At 43.2% G+C, this 11,087-nt stretch overlaps 1 long non-coding RNA gene across 1 annotated transcript in view; it reads left to right on the top strand.

The window, feature by feature from the left end:
• The first annotated feature begins 4,207 nt into the window (after positions 1 to 4,207).
• LOC143488686 (uncharacterized) overlaps positions 4,208 to 11,087 on the top strand; it is a 10,273-nt gene continuing 3,393 nt past the window's right edge. Inside the window, exons 1-6 of the long non-coding RNA XR_013124503.1 lie at positions 4,208 to 4,285; positions 5,513 to 5,596; positions 6,181 to 6,289; positions 7,102 to 7,311; positions 7,695 to 7,751; positions 9,499 to 11,087. The exon at positions 9,499 to 11,087 is cut by the window's right edge and continues 865 nt beyond it. This is a non-coding gene — a long non-coding RNA (uncharacterized LOC143488686). The remainder of the gene's footprint in view (positions 4,286 to 5,512; positions 5,597 to 6,180; positions 6,290 to 7,101; positions 7,312 to 7,694; positions 7,752 to 9,498) is intronic.

Here is an 11,087-nt window from a genome sequence, read left to right as displayed (position 1 = left end):
CATACTCAAACATGCCCTAAAGGCAGCAGGACCACATACTCAAACATGCCCTAAAGGCAGCAGGACCGCACACCCAAACATGCCCTAAAGGCAGCAGGACCTCATACTCAAACATGCCCTAAAGGCAGCAGGACTGCACACCCAAACATGCCCTAAAGGCAGCAGGACCACACACCCAAACATGCCCTAAAGGCAGCAGGACCGCACACCCAAACATGCCCTAAAGGCAGCAGGACCACACACCCAAACATGCCCTAAAGGCAGCAGGACCACACACCCAAACATGCCCTAAAGGCAGCAGGACATAGGAGGTAGCTGGTGGCACTGGTGCAGAATAAAAATAACAAAGCTGCAGCCTTGAACTGAGTTGACCTTCCCCTGCTCCCCACTTGAAATTCAAACTGGTTTCTGTGTCAAACTGGTTTGTGTGTCTTGACTGTTAAAGATGCAACATAGTGGGCATTAGTAGTGGCAATATGGGGGTTAGTATTGTGGGGATTAGTAGTGTCAATGTGGGGGTTACTATTGTGGGGATCTGACTGAGGCCAGTCGCACTGGATGTTGACTGGATGTTTTTGCTGAACTTTTATTTTGTAATTTGTGTATAATATATTGCATCTAATTAATAAAGCTACATTTGTACAGCTGTGACCAGCTGCCCCTCCAATGAAGCTCAAATGTGCCCCTCAAGACTACATTAATCAATCTCAGAGCAACAAATGCAAGCACAATAAATCTGTATTGAGAATTTCACCTCATGTTCGGATACTGTTATACAATCATAATCAAACAAATAGCAAATACTTATTAAAGACTCACGTGTCACAGGAAATATTTGAAGTGTTCAAATGTTGGATTTTGTTGCATTATTTAATATGCAAAGGTAGTTATTATAACTAGTGATTAAACTTTAAGCACTTATCTTGAACATATAAACCTATGTCTGAACTATTTGCAATACTGTAACATTGGAGAATAAACATTTACTTCATGTTACATGTGTAGGCTCTGAGATTAGACTCTGTATTTCACTGTCTCATTATCTCACTCTCTGTCTTTCTCTCTCTCTCTCTCTCTCTCTCACACACACACACACACACACACACACACACACACACACACACACACACACACACACACACACACACACACACACACACACACAGACTCTCATTCCACCTATTTGTTTTATCTCCCGCTCTCTATCCCTCCTTTTTGCTCTCTTCCCTCTTCTTTCCCTGCTTCACACACCCTGTTCCCAGTCCTACTCTAGGGCTGCACAATACATCACTCCCTAATCATCATCACAATACCAATATTTGACATACTGATATTGCAGAAAATTGTTATATGCAAATGGTCTCGCTCCTCTATGCTGCGAGCTTCCTGACCAATCACAGATATCCTGACCAATCACAGACATCCTGACCACTCACAGACATCCTGATCAATCACAGATATCCTGACCACTTACAGACATCCTGACCAATCACAGACATCCTGACCACTCACAGATATCCTGACCAATCACACACATCCCGACCAATCACAGACATCCTGACCAATCCCAGACATCCTGACCAATCACAGACATCCTGTGTGGACGCGGGGGTTCAGGGGTTCAGTGGGCGTGGCCGTGAACACTGGGAGACATGAAGATGTATCTCTGTCAACCTACAACCTACTACCTCCACATTCTGGGTCTGAAGGTTAGATATTCCTCCAGCTCCCACACGGACCCGTGGAATCTCCTCTATAGGCCTGTTAAATATCTTCAGATTCAGTGTATTCAAACGCTGCTGCTAGAGTAAAATCACTCACGTCTGTTTACTCACACTGGTGTGTTGACTCACGCAGTATTAAACAGAAAATCTTCATCCTCACTTTGAAAGCTCCATGCGGTAAACACTTACCTTAACTTCACTCAACACTATTGCACTTTCTCACCTTGAGTTCTCAACCTTATATAAGAAAGGTACTACATAAATACTAAATAAATACTACATTAAATACTACGTAAATGTAACAAATAAATGTACTGAAGTCCTTTCGGTAGAGTGACACATTTCAGATCAGAGGGTTTCAACAGTACTGTACGTTGTAGTACCTATAAATCTCCACTAGGTGGAGCATAAAAACGTCTGTCTCTTCCAGTTTACAGGGATCACATCTATATGCCTTCAATCGCTGTTCATAACATTCAAAATGAGTTCTGCTTACTCACTCGTTCACCATTCACTCACCCAAACACTCATCCAAACACTAACCTGAACACTCACCCATACACTCACCCATCCAAACACTCACCTAAACACTCACCCAAACACTCACCCATCCAAACACTAACCTAAACACTCATCCAAACACTCACCCATCCAAACACGCACCTAAACACTCACCCAAACACTCACTCATCCAAACACTCACCCAAACACTCATCCAAACACTCACCCATCCAAACACTCACCTAAACACTCACCCAAACACTCACCCAAACAGACGTCCATCTCACAGAATAGGAGAGAGTGTGTGTGTGTGAGGGGAAGAGGAAGTGAGAGAGACAGTTGGTTTATTAGTTTATTAATTAACTTATTTAATTTAAAACATTTTTTGGTTGTTGATAGATACTAATGTTGTGCCCCTCCTTTCTTTACATATAACTTTGCTTTTGTACTTCTTTGGCAAAATCATATAATCACTAATCACATTCGTGCCAATAAACATTATATATAAAATGAAATGAATGAAAGAGATGGGGGAAGGGGAGAGAGAAAGAGAGAGAGATAGATAGAGAGAGAGAGAGATAGATAGAGAGAGAGAGAGAGAGAGAGAGAGAGAGAGATGAATGGTGAGATAGAGACCAACATGAAACATGTGGTCTAACAGGCTTACACAGCCCCAGTCAGAGTTAATGAGAAGTCCTGGATCTAACATGATGCCCTGACCTTGCTATGTTATAACTGACTTGTGCTATGAAACAGGCATCCTGTCTTACCTGCTCCACTACATTTCACAGAGTTGTGCTCATCTGAATGTGTTTATCTCTATCTCGTTGACCTCTGACCTTTAGCGTTTTTACCTGATGACATTGAGGTTGTCCTATAGACCTCCCCCCCACAATCCTGCCCCTATAGACCCCCCCCCCTCACAATCCTCCTGAGCCTGAACCTGATCAGGACCAGAATCAGAATGCCATCGGTGGCAGGAGATGGAGTCAGGGTTGGAGTCCAAGGTGGAGGAGCAGGTGGAGGTGTAGGTAGACACTTATGTGTCAAAATCCTATTAATATTTCATATATAGATACCACTTGATCTAAATGTAGAGATACCACTTGATCTAAATGTAGAGATACCACTTGATCTAAATGTAGAGATACCACTTGATCTAAATGTAGAGATACCACTCGATCTAAATGTAGAGATACCACTTGATCTAAATGTAGAGATACCACTCGGTCTAAATGTAGAGATACCACTCTGTCCAATTGTAGAGATACCACTCAATCTAAATGTAGAGATACCACTCGGTCTAAATGTAGAGATACCACTCTGTCCAATTGTAGAGATACCACTCTATCTAAATGTAGAGATACCACTCGGTCTAAATGTAGAGATACCACTCAATCTAAATGTAGAGATACCACTCGGTCTAAATGTAGAGATACCACTCTGTCCAATTGTAGAGATACCACTCAATCTAAATGTAGAGATACCACTCGGTCTAAATGTAGAGATACCACTCTGTCCAAATGTAGAGATACCACTCAATCTAAATGTAGAGATACCACTCGGTCTAGCCACTCCAGCAGAGGAGCTGCACAGCTGTTAACAGAAAGCAGACAAGGCCACAAGAGGAACATCTCTGTGTTGATGCTGTAGGACATTCTGTATGAAGGACTTAAAGAGTTGCAGCTCCCTTGACCAAGTCCGGACCAGCTGCTAGTCTTCTCTGGTCAGTCCCAGGGGTGTGACAGGGCATGTGTCCACGGTTCTGCTTCAGAACACTTCCGTCCTGCCGGGTGTGCTGGGTTCAGGTGGTACAGGACCCAGTGAAGACAGTCAATGCTTCTTCTCAGCTCTCAACAGCAGGTGATAACGTTTCTGTAAGCTCCACCCTCTACACAAGAATCACGCCCACACCCAATACAGTTCTGAACTAATGGTTACTAGAATGTGTGTGTGTCTGTATAAGGAATGAAGTGATCAGACTGGATTATCTCAGTCTGAAAGTACGCTTCATTCTGAAACACACACACTCTGGGGTAAACTCTCAGGTAAACTCTCAGGTAAGCTCTCATTCTCTCTGCTGCAGGTTTATATTCTCATCTACTGCTGCTGAGTTTTGTGAATGTGGTTAAAAGTTGTGTATGAGGTAAAGGGTTTGAGCAGGCTGGTTTGAGCGGGCTGGTTTGAGTGGGCTGGTTTGAGTGGGCTGGTTTGAGTGGGCTGGTTTGAGCGGGCTGGTTTGAGTGGGCTTGTTTTAGTGGGCTGGTTTGAGTGGGCTGGTCTGAGTGGACTTGTTCTAGTGGGCTGGTTTGAGTGGGCTTGTTTTAGTGGGCTTGTTTTAGTGGGCTGGTTTGAGTGGGCTGCTTTGAGTGGGCTTGTTTTAGTGGGCTTGTTTTAGTGGGCTGGTTTGAGTGGGCTGGTTTGAGTGGGCTTGTTTTAGTGGGCTAGTTTGAGTGGGCTGGTTTGAGTGGGCTTGTTTTAGTGGGCTGGTTTGAGGGGACTGGTTTGAGCGGGCTGGTTTTTGTGGGCTTGTTTTAGTGGGCTGATTTGAGCGGGCTGGTTTGAGTGGGCTGGTTTGAGTGGGCTGGTTTGAGTGGGCTGGTTTGAGTGGGCTTGTTTAAGCTGGCTGGTTTGAGTGGGCTTGTTTAAGCTGGCTGGTTTGAGTGGGCTGGTTTGAGTGGGCTGGTTTGAGTGGGCTGGTTTGAGCGGGCTGGTTTGAGTGGGCTGGTTTGTGCGGTGGCGTTAGTCTGTATATCAGAGTTTGTTTTTCGACATTTTCAGGATATGTTATGTAATTTCTGACATGTAAGTCCTCTTGATGTAAGAGAATGAAAGAGAGTGAGAGAGAGAAAGGAGAGAGACAGAGATGTCTGAGAGATAGAGAAAGATCTGAAATGGGGAGGTATGAGAGAGAGAGAGAGAGAGAGAGAGAGGGAGAGAGTGATCTACAATGGAGAGGTATGAAAGAGAGAGAGAAAGATCTGAGATGTGAAGGTATGAGTGAGAGGGAGTGTCACATTCAAAGTTGACACTGAATATTTTTAAAGGTCCAGTTCTTTTGCTTAGTGTGTTAGATACAGTTTGCAGATCAGATTTGTTGATGAGATAGTAGCACACACACACACACACACACACACACACATGAGAATGTGGTAGTGCTAGTTCTTTATGGAATTCTCTGTGGAACAGAATGCATGTAGTGGATTCTGGGACCGTGTCTGGAATCTTCTTCTGTTGTTGACGTTGCTTCTCTCCTTCATGATTGGTTTTGTTGATTTGATTGACAGGTTGATTTGAATGTGTATGCTGAGGATCCTGGTCCCACCCACACAGGTCCGACGGAACACAGCACACGACAGACATGTCTAACAGTACGTCCACACATGCGAACACACACACGCATGCACACCACTCACTCACACACCCACCCACAGTGTCTAGGGGCCACAGCTTCTATGAGCACAGAGGCAGCCCCCCTGACACAGTAACTGGCTCCCTCTGCAGGAAGGACCATTTGCCACATTCTGTACGGCCCCCCCTGCTACAGTTACAGATTCCCTGTCCCCCCCCCACATTAGTTGAGAACATTCAGTGGTCAGGCCAAAATAATATAACTATACTGTCTCAGAGTCTCAGAGACTCACCCCCACATTACACACACACACACACACACACACACACACACACACACACACACACACACACACACACACACACACACACACACATACACACACATACACTTCTCTCCCACACACACACACACACACACACACACACACACACACACACACACACACACACACACACACACACACACACACAGACACACACACTCAGAGAGAGACACATACACACTCAGACACAGAAAGAGACACAAACACACACACACACACACACACACACATACACACACACACTTACTTGCACAGAAGAACTGTATCCTGTGTTGTAGGTGTAGACAGGCAGGCAGTCCTGCGCACCACGAAGGTTCGAGCCGCCCTGAGGAAAGATGGAAGCTGGATTCGCTTGAACTTTGAAGAACCCAGTGGAACACAGAGAAGGTAACCACGTCCCACCACCGCCCTCTGCTGGCTGTGCTGCAGCATCACACTCACCATACAGCACATTGTACATACAGGTCTAAAGGGAAAGATCTTTCTATAAGTGCGTGAGACCCTGTAGAAATTGTTAGAATTGTTCTTGATCTTATTATTTTTCTCTGGATTAAAGGCACCCTGCAGCCTAGACCGTAAGAACTACAAACACTGAACTTGTCAGGAAGGTGTAGTCTGTGTACATGGCCACACTCATGTACAGGGAGTCTCATTGGCCTACAGATGGCGCTATAGCGCACCATTTTACATTTTGGTCCACCTACACCATCCTAGAGATAAAAATCTTATCTAGATTCTTATATTCTGCCCAGTAAGATTTTTTGCTCATTTGAATAATATCCCAGAATAGCAGCTGAGGCCTGTAGGTGCTATATGAACCCACAACCGCCGTGCACAGCTGGATCTGTCTTGATGCTTCTGCCATATCACCATTAATCACTACTACTTAACCTCTCTGTCTCTTCCTCCCTCTTCCTCCCTCCCTCTCTTTCCCCCTCTCTCTCTTTCTCTCCCTCTATCTCTCTCATTCAATTCACTTCAATGCAATGACCTGACTGCGTCAAGTACAATAATGCCAAATAACATCAAACGGCTTCTGCATTGTTGCAGTTGTTAAAATGGCACCTTCAGCAACAAAAATGAAAAAAAAAACACCAATACCACCAACAATAACAAAGCTGCTCTCTCTCTCTCTCTCTCTCTCTCTCTCTCTCTCTCTCTCTCTCTCTCTCTCTCTCTCTTTCTCTCTCTCTCTTCAGAGAGCCCCTGGCCCCTGGGGCAGTTAAACCTGTGCGTTTACGCACTGTGGACTCCAGACCTCTCTCTACTGCGGGCACACAAATTCTGCCTAGCCCCGCCCCTCAGAGCCAGGCCTGCATCCAGGACACGCCCACCACTCTAGACACACCCACCACCCCAGTGGGGAAAGAGAGTGGCTCATATGTCTTCTCATCATTCAAGAAGTTTGAGTAAGAGTTTCACTCAAAAAATGTATGAATAAGCCCTAAAAGGAATATGAGCTCAGTATTTATTACTGTTCATATAAACTCAGTTCAGGGAGAAATGAGAAATGGGATGAGGATGAGTAATCTGTGTGAAACACAGCTGTGACCACCAGAGTCCTTAATACTCAGAACAAAACGTCCCATGAACTGATTTACTACTGACATTTTAAAGCTCATCATAGTTTGCGTCTGGACCAGGCTCTCTGGCTCCTCTTCAGATAGCTTCATTCTTTCTTCATTTTAAGCGAGCACACCATAAGGACCAAGAGATGGACAGATGGATGATAATTTCATTCCTCTATTCATCCAGTTACTTCTATACTCTCTCTCTCTCTCTCTCTCTTTAGGACACCAGAGTCACCAGAGAATTCATCAGTGAAAAGCAGCTCCTATTTGCCCAAAAGGTGCAGAAAATCTCCGTCCGTTACACATAATTATCTCTCAAATCTTTGACTGTGAAGATATACTGAGCTCATAGGTTTGTGTGTGCTAGTGTTTCATATGTGTGTGTTTGTGTGTGTACGTTAATGTTTCATATGTGTGTGTTTGTGTGTGTATGCTAATGTTTCATATGTGTGTGTATGTTAATGAGTGTGTTTGTGTGTGTTTAGGAAAACTGTATTACAATGCTGGGAAAAGGGGTAAAACAGCAGTGATTCCAAATAAACATGTCAATTGGTATATGGAGTTACATCCAGTGTCATATGCAGTTATATATCCAGTGTCATATGGAGTTACATACAGTGTCATATGGAGTTACATACAGTGTCATATGGAATTACATGCAGTGTCATATGCAGTTATATCCAGTGTCATATGGAGTTATATCCAGTGTCATATGCAGTTATATCCATTGTTATATGGAGTTACATCCAGTGTCATATGCAGTGATATCCAGTGTCATATGGAGTTATATCCAGTGTCATATGCAGTTATATCCAGTGTCATATGGAGTTACATACAGTGTCATATGAAGTTATATCCAGTGTCATATGCAGTTAAATCCAGTGTCATATGGAGTTACATCCAGTGTCATATGCAGTTATATCCAGTGTCATATGCAGTTATATCCAGTGTCATATGGAGTTACATCCAGTGTCATATGCAGTTATATCCAGTGTCATATGGAGTTACATCCAGTGTCATATGCAGTTATATCCAGTGTCATATGGAGTTACATCCAGTGTCATATGGAGTTACATCCAGTGTCATATGCAGTTATATCCAGTGTCATATGGAGTTACATCCAGTGTCATATGGAGTTATATCCAGTGTCATATGGAGTTATATCCAGTGTCATATGGAGTTACATCCAGTGTCATATGCAGTTATATCCAGTGTCATATGGAGTTACATCCAGTGTCATATGCAGTTATATCCAGTGTCATATGGAGTTATATCCAGTGTCATATGGAGTTACATCCAGTGTCATATGCAGTTATATCCAGTGTCATATGGAGTCACATCCAGTGTCATGGAGTTCCAGTACTTCCCATCATCCTGTCATGTTTGGTGTCTGACATTTCCTAATGAAGCATTGTAGCTATGAGCCAAATATATTTAACAAATATCAGAAGTCATTTCACCTGAAATCTTTTCTATAACTCATATTACCTAAACATTATTTCAGGGTTAGTCTATATTATTTTCACATTAACTGATTAATGTTAATTCATCTTACAGTATGGTTTCTCCTTCAAATGAATGGATTCTAGGTGTCTAAGGAGTTTCTCCATTAACATTATAGAATTCAATTACACAGTGTGGTTTACATCAGTTTAATGCTACAGTTAGCACAATGGTGTCCTAAGCAATCCTGACAATTCTGTGTGACATTATTTAACAACTGAATGTTATTTGTTCAGATTTGGGTAATATAAGGTTTTGCATGAAGTGTCTTCCAAACATGCTAAATTGATTAGCCTTGTAGCCTTGTAGTCAAAGAAACATCAGACCTCAACCATGTATTGGCTGATCGAGAACATTCATCAGGAGTGGAACCAGGGTGTGTCTGATAACCGCTTTGAGTTTGATGATGTCATTAAGCTTTTGTTGCTAATTATGGCAGCAGTGAGAAAAAGCAGTTAGAATGTTCAACTGGTGTGTTTGTGTGTGTATGTGTGTGTGTGTGTGTGTGTGTGTGTCTTTCAGTCCTCAAGCTACATCTGAGTTGGTGCCTGTAGAATTCAATGACACTGCACCTATACCTGAAGTACAAACACCTGCAGCTAAAACACCAATATCACACAGATCTGCAGTTAAGGAACCTGTAGCAGACACACCTGAAATAAAGACACCTGTAATACAAACATCTACAGTTAAGGAACCTGTAGCACAAACACAGACAGTTAAGGAACCTGTAGTACAAACACCTGCAGTTAAGGAACCTATAGTACAAACATCTACAGTTAAGGAACCCGTAGTACAAACACCTACAGTTAAGGAGCCTGTAGCACAAACACCTGCAGTTAAGGAACCTGTAGCACAAACACTTACAGTTAAGGAACCTGTAGCAAAAACATCTACAGTTAAGGAACCTATAGTACGGACATCTACAGTTAAGGAACCTGTAGTACAAACACCTGCAGTAAAGGAACCTGTAGTACAAACATCCACAGTTAAGGAACCTGTAGCACAAACACCTGCAGTTAAGGAACCTATAGTACAAACACCTGCAGTTAAGGAACCTGTAGCACAAACACCTGCAGTTAAGGAACCTGTAGTACAAACACCTGCAGTTAAGGAACCTATAGTACAAACACCTGCAGTTAAGGAACCTGTAGTACAAACACCTGCAGTTAATGAACCTGTAGCACAAACACCTGCAGTTAAGGAACCTATAGTACAAACACCTGCAGTTAAGGAACCTGTAGCACAAACACCTGCAGTTAAGGAACCTGTAGTACAAACACCTGTAGTTAAGGAACCTGTAGGACAAACACCTGCAGTTAAGGAACCTGTAGCACAAACACCTACAGTTAAGGAACCTGTAGCACAAACACCTAAAGTTAATGAACCTGTAGTACAAACACCTGCAGTTAAGGAACCTGTAGTACAAACACCTGCAGTTAAGGAACCTGTAGCACAAACACCTACAGTTAAGGGCCCTGTAGTACAAACACCTACAGTCAAGGAACCTGTAGCACAAACACCTACAGTTAAGGAACCTGTAGCACAAACACCTACAGTTAAGGAACCTGTAGTACAAACACCTACAGTTAAGGAACCTGTAGCACAAACACCTACAGTTAAGGGCCCTGTAGTACAAACACCTACAGTTAAGGAACCTGTAGCACAAACACCTACAGTTAAGGGCCCTGTAGTACAAACACCTACAGTTAAGGAACCTGTAGCACAAACACCTACAGTTAAGGGCCCTGTAGTACAAACACCTACAGTTAAGGAACCTGTAGCACAAACACCTGTAGTTAAGGACCCTGTAGTACAAACACCTGCAGTTAAGGAACCTGTAGTACAAACACCTACAGTTAAGGAACCTGTGGCACAAACACCTACAGTTAAGGGCCCTGTAGTACAAACACCTACAGTTAAGGAACCTGTAGCACAAACACCTGCAGTTAAGGAACCTGTAGTACAAACACCTACAGTTAAAGAACTTGTAGCACAAATACCTACAGTTAAGGAATCTGTAGCACAAACACCTACAGTTAAGGGTCCTGTAGTACAAACACCTACAGTTAAGGAACCTGTAGTACAAACACCTACAGTTAAGGAACCTG

The sequence above is a fragment of the Brachyhypopomus gauderio genome, unplaced genomic scaffold, assembly GCF_052324685.1.
Source record: "Brachyhypopomus gauderio isolate BG-103 unplaced genomic scaffold, BGAUD_0.2 sc54, whole genome shotgun sequence".
Classification (NCBI taxonomy): domain Eukaryota; kingdom Metazoa; phylum Chordata; class Actinopteri; order Gymnotiformes; family Hypopomidae; genus Brachyhypopomus; species Brachyhypopomus gauderio.
Note: the sequence above shows the minus strand (reverse complement) of the source record. Positions and strands in the feature narration are given on the sequence as shown.